The sequence below is a fragment of the Triturus cristatus genome, chromosome 1_1 (assembly GCF_964204655.1).
Source record: "Triturus cristatus chromosome 1_1, aTriCri1.1, whole genome shotgun sequence".
Taxonomy (NCBI): domain Eukaryota; kingdom Metazoa; phylum Chordata; class Amphibia; order Caudata; family Salamandridae; genus Triturus; species Triturus cristatus.
The window spans coordinates 424,796,839-424,809,368 of record NC_140579.1 but is presented as its reverse complement, the minus strand read 5'-3'; positions in this window follow the sequence as shown (position 1 = coordinate 424,809,368).

Below are 12,530 nucleotides of genomic sequence, written 5' to 3'. Positions count from 1 at the left end.
AGAGGGTCATCTGACCCCTCCCAGTCCTCCTCCTCATCCTCTGGGTGTGAATCTGGCTGATGAAGGGACCCCAGAAGTGAACAGGGGTACAAAAACACCCCTTGGTGCTGGATCCGGCATCGGGTGACGCTGGTCTGGCTCCGGGTCCACATCAGGATGGAGGCCTTGGTCGACGTTGGCCAGGGGCACAACCAGCGTAGGCTGCGGTAGTGGTGCCGGAGGAAGCGGTGCCGGTGGAGGTGTTATAAGGTCAACCAGCGCCGATCTGGATCCAGGCCTGGATCCAAGTGGGGCCTGCGGCACCAGGGCCATCTGTGGAGAAGGCCTAGGCCCCCCTACCAAGTACGCAGGGCCTGAAGGTGTGCCGGCGGGTTCGAAGCTACCCAAAGATGGCATGCACCGCCTCATAAAATTTACGAAGCTGGGCAGGAGTCGCTCTGGGTCCCGGGAAGCCCGGAGTCGACTCTTCGGGCACCACGCGCGGAGACGCAGGAGGGGCACCGCCTGCATCCCTCGTCGCATCAGCCGACCGACGGGGAGAAGTCGAAGAGTGACGATTGTTCTTAGACTTCTTCTTGTGCTTCGACTTACCCAACCCTGAGTGAGAAGTATTCGAAGACTTGGAAGAGTGATGATGGCTCCGTGACCGGTCCCTCGACCTCTCTCGCGACCTCGAATGGCACAGAGCCGACTGCCGGCACTCAAGAAGCTTTCGGGACCGCTCCTGCAAAGACTTCGGAGCCATGGACCAGCAGTCGGAGCACGACTTAGGGTCGTGGTCGCGCTCAAGGCAAAAGAGGCACACGCGGTGCGGATCCCTAACCGACATCAGTTGGCTATAGGAACCGCATGCCTTGAAGCCAGGCATCCCTACGTGCACCAGGAGTCGAAGACTCAAAAAAGTCGTCGACAAAAGTCGATCAAAAAGATCAGTCAAAAAGTGACTGGAGGTACCGCTCTCTCTGGATCTGCGCTGGCTGGCGCAGAAAAAGAAAGAACTGACGTCAGCACGCGAAGGTGGCGTCCAAGTAGCTGCTGCGACGTCATCCCGGCGACCACGATGCCAACGACGGACGGGGGGCCAACCAACGCCACCTTTCGATGTGCAGAGGTACTGCTGACGAAAAAACTTTCCGGATCCAGTCTGACGCCTGGGGGTAATTCTAAGGTAAGGAATCTACAACTAACATGTTTATTTCAGATTTGTGTGTCACAACTAGGGCTCTGAAAAGGGAGCAACCCTAGCACCAACAAATGAGTCCGCAGAGTGTGAAGGCATGGGTGGGTCTGTAAGGAATTTGCAGCTAGATATTGTCTCTATCAGACAAGGTGTCACCAAAGGTAAGTAACTTGTTCATCTGATAGAGACTTGTAGCTGCTGATTCCTTACCTTTGAATTAGATATGCAAGCGATACCATCCAAGGATTAGACTGCGGACCAATTTGTATATTAAAGAGTACTGCAGGACCGAACCGGCAAAATGCCTGTCCCTGCGAACCAGACAGTAGTACTTGGCGTACATGGGCAGCGACGCCCAATGTAGCTGCTTGACAGATGTCGAGGACTGAGACAACCTTAGCCAATGATGTAGTCTCAACCTTACCCCTGGAGGAATGAACTCTTAAGCCCTAAGGGGGCTGCTTTTTAGCCAAGGCGTAGCAGATCTTAATGCAGAGGATGACCCAGCGAGATGTGTTCAGTTTCTGCACTGCCCAACTTTTTTTAAGCTCCCACGTACCCACAAAGAGTTGGTCGTCCACCTGGAATTCTTTTGTGCAGTCAAGGGTGAATGACAACACTCTTTTTTTGGGTCCAGACGATGAAGATGTTCCTCTTCCTTAGAAGGATGAGGGGGGAGCAAAAAAGATAGGCAATATGATCAATTGACCCAGATAAAATGGGGTCACCACTTTAAGCAAAAATGAAGCACAGGTGTGAAGCACCACCTTATCCATAAAAGCCATCAAGTAGGGAGGCTTACTTGTCAAAGCCGCCAACTCGCTCACCCTCCAGGCAGATGTTATTGCCACTAGAATGGCTGCTTACCATCAAGAAATCCGAGGGGAAAATTATGTAACGACTCGAAAAGAGCACACATGAGAAATATGAGGACCAAATGAAGGTCTCACTGCGGCATGACAAAGGGCGTAGGTGGAAACATATGAACAAGCCCTTTTAAGAAAGATAACCCTTGGGAGTACCCAAAGCAGAGACCTGCTAGACAATGGTAAGAATAAAGTGAAGAATAGTAGATAGAGGAGCAGAAAGAGGGCCAGTAGACCTTTCTGTACAATATTTTACACATTTTTACCAACGGCAGGCATATACAGTCTTAATGGAGGGTCGCCTTGCCACCAAAATAACATTACAAAGTTCAGGAGGAAGATCAAAAATCATCAACTGTCGCTGCTCAATCTCCATGCATGGAGGCTGAGAGTTGACTGGTTCAGGTGGAGGACCCTCCCCTGCTGCTGCGACAGAAGATCTTTCAGAAGAGGCAGCCCGATCGGAGGATGGATGCTCATTTGAAGAAGCCCTGGATACCAGACTCTGCGTGCCCAATCAGGGGCCACGAGAATGACTTGGGCCTGGTTATTCTTGATCTTCTTCAGAACTCTGGGCAGAAGTGGTATGGCCGCTCAATCTCCTCGCAAGGAGGTGGAGACTGGACAGGTTCGGGTGTAGGACCGTCCCCTGCTGCTGCGACAGAAGATCCTCCCGAGGAAGTCGGATTGGGGGATCGATAGTCATACTGAGTAGCTCGAGACACCATACTCTTCGAGCCCAGTCCGGAGCCACAAGAAGGACTTGGGCCCGGTCATGCCTGATCTTCTTCAGCACTCTGGGTAGAAGTGGTATAGGCGGAAAGGCGTACAACAGACCACAACTCCACTCATGACAAAAAGCGTCTGTAGCAAAGTGGCTCTGTATATACTGTTCCCAAATAGGTACAGTGTGCACAGAGTCTACAGTCCCCAGAGGTTTGGCAGAGGCTAAAGTTAGATATAACCTTACTCTCTAAAGTGGTAGCTTGGTCGAGCAGTAAGGCAGGATCAGAGGACAGTGTAAAGCATTTGTTGCACACACTCAGCCAGCAAATGGTCTCACACACTCAAGAACTGAACTGTAGGCCAATGGTTTTGTATATAAATATATGGTTGTTTTATTTTAGATTAATAGATTTCAAAATATACTTTCTCTGAATGAGAGGCTTTAGATAAATACTTTCAATATGCAATAGGCTTTTGAATGCACAGTTGTTGCAATAGGCAACACAATTTCAAACACAATAATACATTGAGCTCAATGAGAATTTCTAGTTAAATGCAATTAGTTACTTTGAGGATTACTTTTCTAACCACAGGACTGGATCCTGGATTCAGTCCTGGGACATTTCCTGTAAACAGTTGAGTAAAAGTGTTTTGGTTACAGTAGTGATTTTTAAGCAATATTTTGGTATTTTAAAAGTTGACACTTCGAAACTTTTTCTCCTAGACTCACCAATGTTATCCTATGGGAGGAATTTCACTTAGCAGGTAAGTGGTAGGTCGCTCCCCCCCCACCGCTGCAGCTCCGCCTGCACCCCCGCTGTTGCTGCTGCCGCCGGTGTATTCGAGGCCCTCCACCACCCGCAGGCTTCCACCTACGCCTAATCCCTGGTGGCCAGTGGTGGCCTTAGGTTCGTTTTCGCTCGCTGCCTGTTGCTTTGTGCCTGTAACTGTCTGTGCCCCCTGCCCTCCGCTTTACTTCTGTGCCCCTTTTTATTCTGTACCCCTCGCCAACTTCTGTGCCTCCGTTCTTGTACCCCTGTGCTGACTTTTGTGCCTCTGTGCCCCTTTGATTTTGTACCCCTTTTGCTCCTCTGTGCCCCTTGATTTTGTACCCCTTCTGCTCCTCTGTGCCCCGCGCCGGTCTCCTGTCCTCCAACCCCGCCGCTGCCTCCCCTGCGGCCCCGCCCCCTCCGCGCCCATTCGTTAAATCCGTCTTTTGCCTCCCAGCTGCTCCTCCCTCCCCACCTCCCCATATATGGCGGCCGCGCCGCTGGCGCGCCGAAGGCGCGCATAAGGCAAGCCCGTCTGCACCCATCCGCGCCTGGACCGCGCCCAGCGCCAGAACCCCTAGCCCCCGCACCAGCCAGGAATGCCGCCTCCGCTACGACGCCAACACCCTCATCGCTCTCAACCCAGGAAGAACCCACACCTGCTGCAAGGCCGCCCCGAAGCGCACCCACGGTCCCTTCACCTGCCGGAACTGCAGCTTCTGCTGCCTCAAAAGCGCCAAGACACCTGCCGCGACGGAACCCGACCAGCTTAGTTGCATCCTGGTCAACACCCGCTCTGCACACAAACACACCGTCGAACTCTGGGACCTACTCGACACCACATCACCGGACGTTGCCTTTCTGACCGAAAATTGGATGAACGAAACCTCCTCACCAGACATCGCCATAGCCATCCCAGTCAGGTACAAGATCACCCGCAGAGACCGCACCAACAGGGCCGGAGGAGGAATCGCCATTGTCCACAAAAACACCATCAAGGTCTCAACTACACCAACGACGCCCTCAGCACTGCCCAACACATGCACTTCCAGATCCACACGGACCCCAAGACCACCCTAAGAGGCACCCTCGTCTACAGACCACCAGGACCCCGGCCTCAATTCTGCGACTTCATCGCCGACCTCATCAGCACGCACGCGCTGACCTCCACCGACTACATCCTCCTCGGAGACCTGAACTATCACCTGGAGAACAACAACGACAGCAACTCCCCACCCTGATCGACAATCTCGCCAACCTCGGACTGAAACAGCTCATCACGATGCCGACCCACATCGCCGGCCACATGCTAGATGCCATCTTCTCCTCAAGCCCTCACGTCACCTTCAGCCACGCCGCCGAACTTACCTGGACAGACCACCACTGCATCCACTTCTCCTTCCGGAAAAATCCCTCACACACCACCGCACTCTACAGACCCCCCGCCGCTGCTGGGGCATAGTCTCCCAAGAAAAACTACAGACAAGCCTCGCACTCGACCCTCCGACGAACCCCAACAACCCCGATGAAGGTGCACTCACCCTCAAACACTGGATGAACGACTGCGCCAACACCGTCGCCCCGCTGAAAAATCAGCAGAGACACCAGCAGAAGAGTCAGCTGGTTCACCCCGGAACTCCTCGACTCAAAACGCACCTGCCGGAAACTGGAAAACATATGGCACAGTGACAAGACGCCGGACAGCCGCGCTGCCCACAAAGACGCCATCCGCAACCACCACCACCTCATCAGGACCGCCAAAAGGACCTCCTTCACAGACCGCCTTGACAACAACGCACACAACAGCAAGGAGCTCTTCAACATCGTGAAGGAACACTACAACCCCAGCTACAACGCCAACGCCATCCCACCCTCGCAAGCCCTGTGCGACTCCCTCGCTGTGAGAAGTTAGCCTGATGTATGATGTCACTAGTTCTAGTGTACACCTTATATCAGTCCAAACAACCCTTATGGTGATTGGTTGTAAAGTCAACCTTATAGACCAGCTATCCTAGTGGTAGCATGGACAAGAGCAGTCTTAGGCTAAACTCTGAATGGAATGTGAAGCCAGCTGTGATACCATATATAATCCCTTGAATACCAAATGAAAGGACACCACAACAGATATATATATAAAATAAAGTGTATTTAATCTAGTCAAACCCTCAGCACTCTTTATGAGATTAGAGGTAAGTACAACATTATTTAAGCATACATTAAGTCACACAGATAAGTAATACAGTTAGGCCCTAGGGGCCACGCAAACCATATACTAAAGAAGTGGTATAAGGACCACTGTCACGGAAATAGGATAGGTCTAGGCCTAGGCCTAGGGAATCGCTGGGGCTACACTACACTAGCAACAGTTAGGAAGTGGGAGGCCCACGGGATTCAGGTGCAGAGTGGAAACACTCACGCGTAATGCGTGAAAGTCGATAGAATTACTAGCAGTTAGAAATTAACAGTTTAAGGACACTTCTGAAGCAGCTAGAGAGTCGAGACTCGGAAACTAGACCCTAGGATAGTCACTACCCTTGTGAGCACCGAAGTACCCAAGTTACCTAGCCCACGGGCTGCGGGTGCATAGGTGTGAACTTGCGTCGGGTTTCGTCGTGGACTTCTATGGATGCCTGAAGGAAAGTTGCTGACAGGCAGTCAGTGAAGAGTGTCCGGTGGATCCCAAGGCTGGGATCAAGAAGAGAGGATACCTGCAAGCAGAAGGGACAGAGTCAAGGTCACTAGCCAGTGACCACGTGGAACCAGGAAGGAACCAGGCGATGTCGTGAAGATTGCAGGTGAAAGGTGAAGCTTGTCGCAGCAGCCACGGGTACCAGGAGACGTCGAGGACGACCAGGACCAGAAGGCGAGCTGTCCCACAAAGGCTCTTGCTGTCGGCGGCGTCGAAGTCGAACTAGGACTCACCAAGCTTTGGCAAGCGGAACCCACGAAGAACGGAGGACTTGCTTCTGGTGCAGACCAGGAAGGTCTGGGGTGCTTCTCTTTTGCAAGGAAGCGGGAGCCAGTCTGGAGGAGCCAAACCAGCAGGGAAGATTTCAGGGTGCGTCGTCCCAAAGGCCACTAGCCAACGGGCAAGCAACCGGACAGACGCGGCAAGCAGGAAAATGCAGAAGGGCCCCACGCAGGACTCGTGGAGTGTGGGGGGCTGATCTTCGGTGCAAAGGGTGCTTGGGGTCGGGGCTTCTCAATCCCCGGTGCACAACTTCGAGGGTGCCTCAGAAGCTGCGCTGGAAGATACTAGTCACTTTTCCCAGGTAGCCGGTCCCACGTCTCTCGTCGCCTCCACGGATCTCAGCTCGGCTGTGGATGTGGATCAGGGTCGGAGAAGTCTGAAAGTCAAGGCTCTGGTCGGGCTCTGCAGTCGGTCCCTCGTAGAACTTCAGCAAAGCAAAGGGTAGTCTCTTGATGGTGCCGGTTTGCACAGGGTAGCCACTCGTTGGCCACTAGGGAGATTCTTCAGTCTTCTTCTTTCATCGAATGTCGAAGGTCCAGAGTTTCTGTTCAAGTTGCAGGTTCAGGATAATCTAATCTCCTGGGGCCCAGCTACCACTCTTATACTAATCTGGGGGGCTGGGTTAATTGCTAGGTCACGCCTTATGGGTGGGACCTGGGAGGGGGGTGGTTACACCCCCTTCCCTTTGTCCAGTTTCGCGCCAGGACTGGGGCTGGAGTGCCCCAGCACCGGTTTGAACTGGACTATGCACGGGACACCTTGTGTGCCCCAGGCATGTCTCATTCTTTTCATCCCTCCCTGCCCCAATACACTAAGGCCTGTCTGGGGTGGTGCTCGCACCTCCCAAGGCAGGAAACCTATTGTCCAAGCCTCCGTTGCCGGGATCACTCCCAGCAGCAGGAGGTCAGACTCGTGTCTGTGGCAGCAGCATCCATTTTGTGATGCTGGGGCTCTGGTTAACTTTAACCGGGTAAGTAGGTTACAACAAGTCTTCTCCCTCTAGAAGGGAGGGATAATATCCTCATCCCCAGAAATGGGATGGGGGTATTATTCCAAAGTGTTAGACACCTTACACGACATGTTTTGATAAAGCCAAACCATAGTTACCATAACCGTTTAAGATTATAAGGCACTTTAAGAGTATATGGTAGGCTATATCATAGAACAGCTATAAGGACATGGTTCCGAAAGCTGCAGACAGGCTCAGCTCATGCTAGAGCACCATCTCACATGTTACCAAGCACTCTGCCTCCAGGATTGTTAAGGCCTGCCATAGGAGTGGCTGATAGGTACACATGTGTCTATATGTAAGTTAGGTATAGGAATACTACACCTAAGCAAGGAGTGATTACACGACCTTGCCCCAGCTGAGTGATCAGCCAGTTGTGTCATAATGGAAGGCCAGGCCAGGGGTGGCATAATACATGCTGCAGCCCCTGGTAGGCCTAGGGTACACCTATGCCCTGGGTACCTAAGGTACACTGTACAGGGACCAATAAGGTGATCCTATCCAAATGGGTTATACACCTAAAGTACATAGTATCCATTTAGAGAGAGAACAGCAGGGCTGTGGGTCTGATTAGCAGGCCCACAGCCTTATCTAAGTCGAAAACCAGTAAAGCAAAAGCAAAAAGTGGGGGTGAACATAGAAAGCAGACCCTACTCTCCTACACTCGCCAGCTTCTTCCACCGGAAAATCACCGACATCCATGACAGCTTCAGACCCCGGACGGCCCCTGCCGACCACACCGCACCGAACTCACCGCACCCCACCGTCCACAACACCCTGATAATCTGGGCCAACGTGAGCATCGAGGACACAATCAAGACCATGGGAACAATCCACTCCGGATCCCCGTCCGACCCTCTCCCGCACCACATCTTCAACAAAGCCAGCAACTCCATCGCACCCCACCTGCACAAAATCATCAACCTCCCTTTCAAAACCGCCACCTTCCCTGAGAACCGGAAGCACGCAGAGACCAACGCCCTACTGAAGAAACCCCAGGTGGATCCGAGCGACCTCAAGAATTTCCGGCCCATCTCCCTGCTTCCGTTCCCAGCAAAGGTCATCGAGAAGATAGTAAACACCCAGCTCACCCGTCACCTCGAAGACAACAACATCCTGGACCCGTCCCAATCAGGATTCCGCAGCAACCAAAGCACCGAGACCACCCTCATCGCCGCCACAGACGATATCAGGATCCTGCTAGACAACGGCGAGACGGCGGCCCTCATCCTCCTGGACCTCTCCGCCGCCTTCGACACCGTTTGCCACCGCACTCTACGCACACGCCTCCACGATGCCGGGACCCAAGAGAAGGCTCTGGACTGGACCTCCTCCTTCCTCTCCGGCAGAACTCAGACAGTCCGCCTCCCCCATTCCGATCCGATGCCTCCAAGATCATCTGCGGCATCCCTCAAGGATCTTCCCTCAGCCCGACGCTGTTCAACGTCTACATGGCTCCACTAGCACGCATTGCCCGACAACACGACCTCAACATAATCTCCTACGCCGATGACACTCAGCTGATCCTCTCCCTCACCAAGGACCCCCTCACCGCCAAATCCAACCTCCACCAGGGAATGAAGGCAGTCGCAGACTGGATGGAGGACAGCCGCCTCAAACTGAACACAGACAAGACGGAAATCCTCATCCTCGGGTCCAACCCCTCCACTTGGGACGACTCTTGGTGGCCACGTCACTGGGGTCCCCCCCAGCCCCCACCGACCACGTACACAACCTGGGAGTAATCCTCGACTCGAAACTCTCCATGGCCAAACAAGTAAACGCAGTCTCCTCCACCTGCTTCAACACCCTCCGCATGCTCCGCAAGATCTACAGATGGATCCCGACAAACACGAGGAAAACAGTCACCCAGGCCCTAGTCAGCAGCAGGCTCGACTACGGAAACGCCCTCTACGCCGGAGCTTCGTCCAAGCTCATCAACAGACTACGAAGAATCCAGAACGCCTCTGCACGCCTGATCCTCGACGTCCCGCGCCGCGACCACATCACCCCCCACCTGAGGAACCTGCACTGCCTCCCATTCGACAAAAGAATCTCCTTCAAGCTCCTGTTCCACGCACATAAGGCACTCCACAAAACCGGCCCAGCCTATCTCAACAGTCGACTCTCCTTCTACGTACCCAACAGGAAACTCTGCTCTGCTGACCATGCCCTGGCCACGGTCCCACGCATCCGGAGAACTACTTCCGGAGGCAGATCCTTCTCCCACCGCGCCGCCTAGACCTGGAACTCCCTCCCCCTCTACCTGCGACAAACCAGGAGACAACTCAAGACCTGGCTCTTCGACCAACAGCAGCAGCTCCCCACCCCTTAGCGCCTTGAAACCCTCACGGGTATGTAGTGCGCTTTACAAATTATTGATTGATTGTTACTTTTTCTAACTCAGTGTTGGATCCTGGATCCAGCACTGGGGTATCCCCTGTAAACAGTTGAAAGAATGTGTTTTGGTTATACAGGAGATTTTTAACGAATATTTGAAAGTTTGCAAAAATTTTCAGCAAAAACCAGGCACTGTTATCCTATGAAAGGAAATTCAAATTATAGGTAAAGTATGTTCTTGTTACTTTTGTAATCCAGTGCTGGGCTCCTAGGTTCAGCACTGGGACATCTATCTAAAACGGTTAAGTAATTACGTTTTCACAGTTGGTGCGATTTTTAAAGAATATTTGTAGTTTGCAAAAATCGACACTTGGAAGAAATTTCACAGAAAAACAGTCAATGATTTCCTATGGGAGAAAATTGGGTTAGCGGTAAGTATGGTTGTAATTACTTTTCAGGGTCAGTGCTGGGCACCAAGATCCAGCACTGGGGTCTCTCCTGATAGCAGGTGAGTATTTTCGTTTTCGTCACTTTTAGGTGAATATTTTAAAGTTTAGAAACTCCACACTTAGAAGAATTTCCAAGTGAAACCAGTCAACGTTACCCTAAGGAAGAAAAGAGAGTTATCGGCTTTTGGGTAAGTACTCGACTGGCAGAGTTAAGGTTCTGGGCATAGACTCAGGGGTCTCCCAGGGTCAGGTAATGTAAGACCTGGGGTCACCAAGCCCTAAGGGGGTAACATGACTCGAGCGGCTGGGCACCCAAAGGCTTGAGTGTAAAGCGACCATACAACACACACATCCCCCTGAAGCAGGAAACGCACACAATAATGGACGCCACACCGTAGGTTCAGTGAAAATCAAACAAGTTTATCTAAGCAGTTAGATGTAAATGCAGTTCATTAGATGTAAATGCAGTTCATTAGATGTAAATGCAGTTCATTAGATGTAAATGCGGTTCATTAGAGGTAAATGCAGTTCATTAGAGGTCAATGGCCTTCTCCACATAGGTTAGCATCTGTTTCACCAATATTGCATAATGGTGCAGTAGGCAGTACCTGATGACCTCGGCGCTATATTCACCAGCAGTTCCCCCTGAGGCCCTAGGCCACACTCGTATACCTTAACATCCGTTGTAAGGACTGGGAATCGTAGCGCCACACCTGGGGACTAGTAGGGACCCAGGGCAGACTTCGAGGGCTTACCGCCCCCCTGGTACCCTTAACGCCTCAGTGGGCGATTACCGCGCTACTCGCACCAGTCAGGCCTTGTACACCTTTGAACAGAGCTTAAGAACCCAGCGCTACTCGTGATAATGGCACATTGAATCCTTGTGAGCAGAGCCTATAAACCTAGCGCTACTCGTAATAACTAAGCATTGAACACTTCAGAGCAGAGCCTGCAAACATTGCGCTACTCGTAATAATTGAGCATTGAACACTTCGGAGCAGAGCCTGCGAACATAGCGCGACTCGTAATAATTGAGCATTGAGCACTTCCGAGCAGAGTCTACCAACACAGCGTCACTCGTAATAGGCAAGCATCCGGCACATCTGTGCGGTTTGTGGGGCACGGCGCTACTCGTGCTAAGCAAGCCTCAAGTACTTCTATGCAGTTCGTGGGGCACAACGCTACTCGACAGTCTTGGAGGAAAGGGGAAATCCCTCGGAGGGGTGTCAAAGTCTTGGGTGAACGGGGGGAACTCCCACGGTGGGGAATCAGGGTCTCAGGGTGCGGTGCTGCTCCCGGTCTGTAGGGAGCGCACCGGGTCCGTCCCAAGCCTCCCGGCTTACCTAGATCCGGACTCTGCAGTAGATCCCTCCGTGACGGGGGCAGGCCACGGCCTCACACAACTCCGCCAGCAGCTGCAACGGCAGCGACGGGGCCCCGGGCTTCTCCGCGGGCCTCGACGCGATGAGGGGGCACACTTCAGGCTTCCGGGCCGCGGCGGTGAGCGCGCTCTGGTCCCCGCACAGAAGGGGGGGGTCAAATTAAGCGGGAGAGCTCCGCGCTCAACGGGGATTGATGCCGGGGATCCCAGGCCAGGTCAGGGAGCGCAGGGGTCTCAGCGCTAGTACCTGGTTGATCCCCAGCCGTTCCGCAATCAGCTTTGGCATAAAGTTTCAGTGTTCAGGTTTGACATGAAGTCTCAGCATTCAGGTTCAGCATGCAGTCGTGACATGAGGTCTCAGCATTCAGTTTCAGCATGCCGTCATGACATGAGGTTTCAGCATTCCGTTTCTGCATTCAGGGGTGACCTGAAGTCCTGATGGCGCAGATGTCTCTGGCGCCCTTGGGGGGTTCTGTTCCTGGGGGGTAGGGATTGAGTTGGCGACTAGGTCCTTCCTAGTCAGGCTGGGCAGAGGTTCCCTGGGTCCTCCTACTGCTGGGCAAGATCAGTGGGCTTTACAGGATCCCTCACTCACTTAAGAGGCAGCACCTAAATCCTGTCACTCTCAGAGGCATAAGTCCCTGGCTAGGCCCTACCGCCTAAAACTCCTGCGTGGATTCTCCAGCTCTGCTTTACCCCACTGGCCAACTAACTAGAAAAAGTTCCCTCCCTCACTTAAGTAGCCCTAGGTCAGGTGACCTCTAGCCAAGGCGGCAAAAGTAAAAACCACACCTCCCTTCTAGAAGGATCCAGCACATTCCAGGAGCTTCCCCATTCT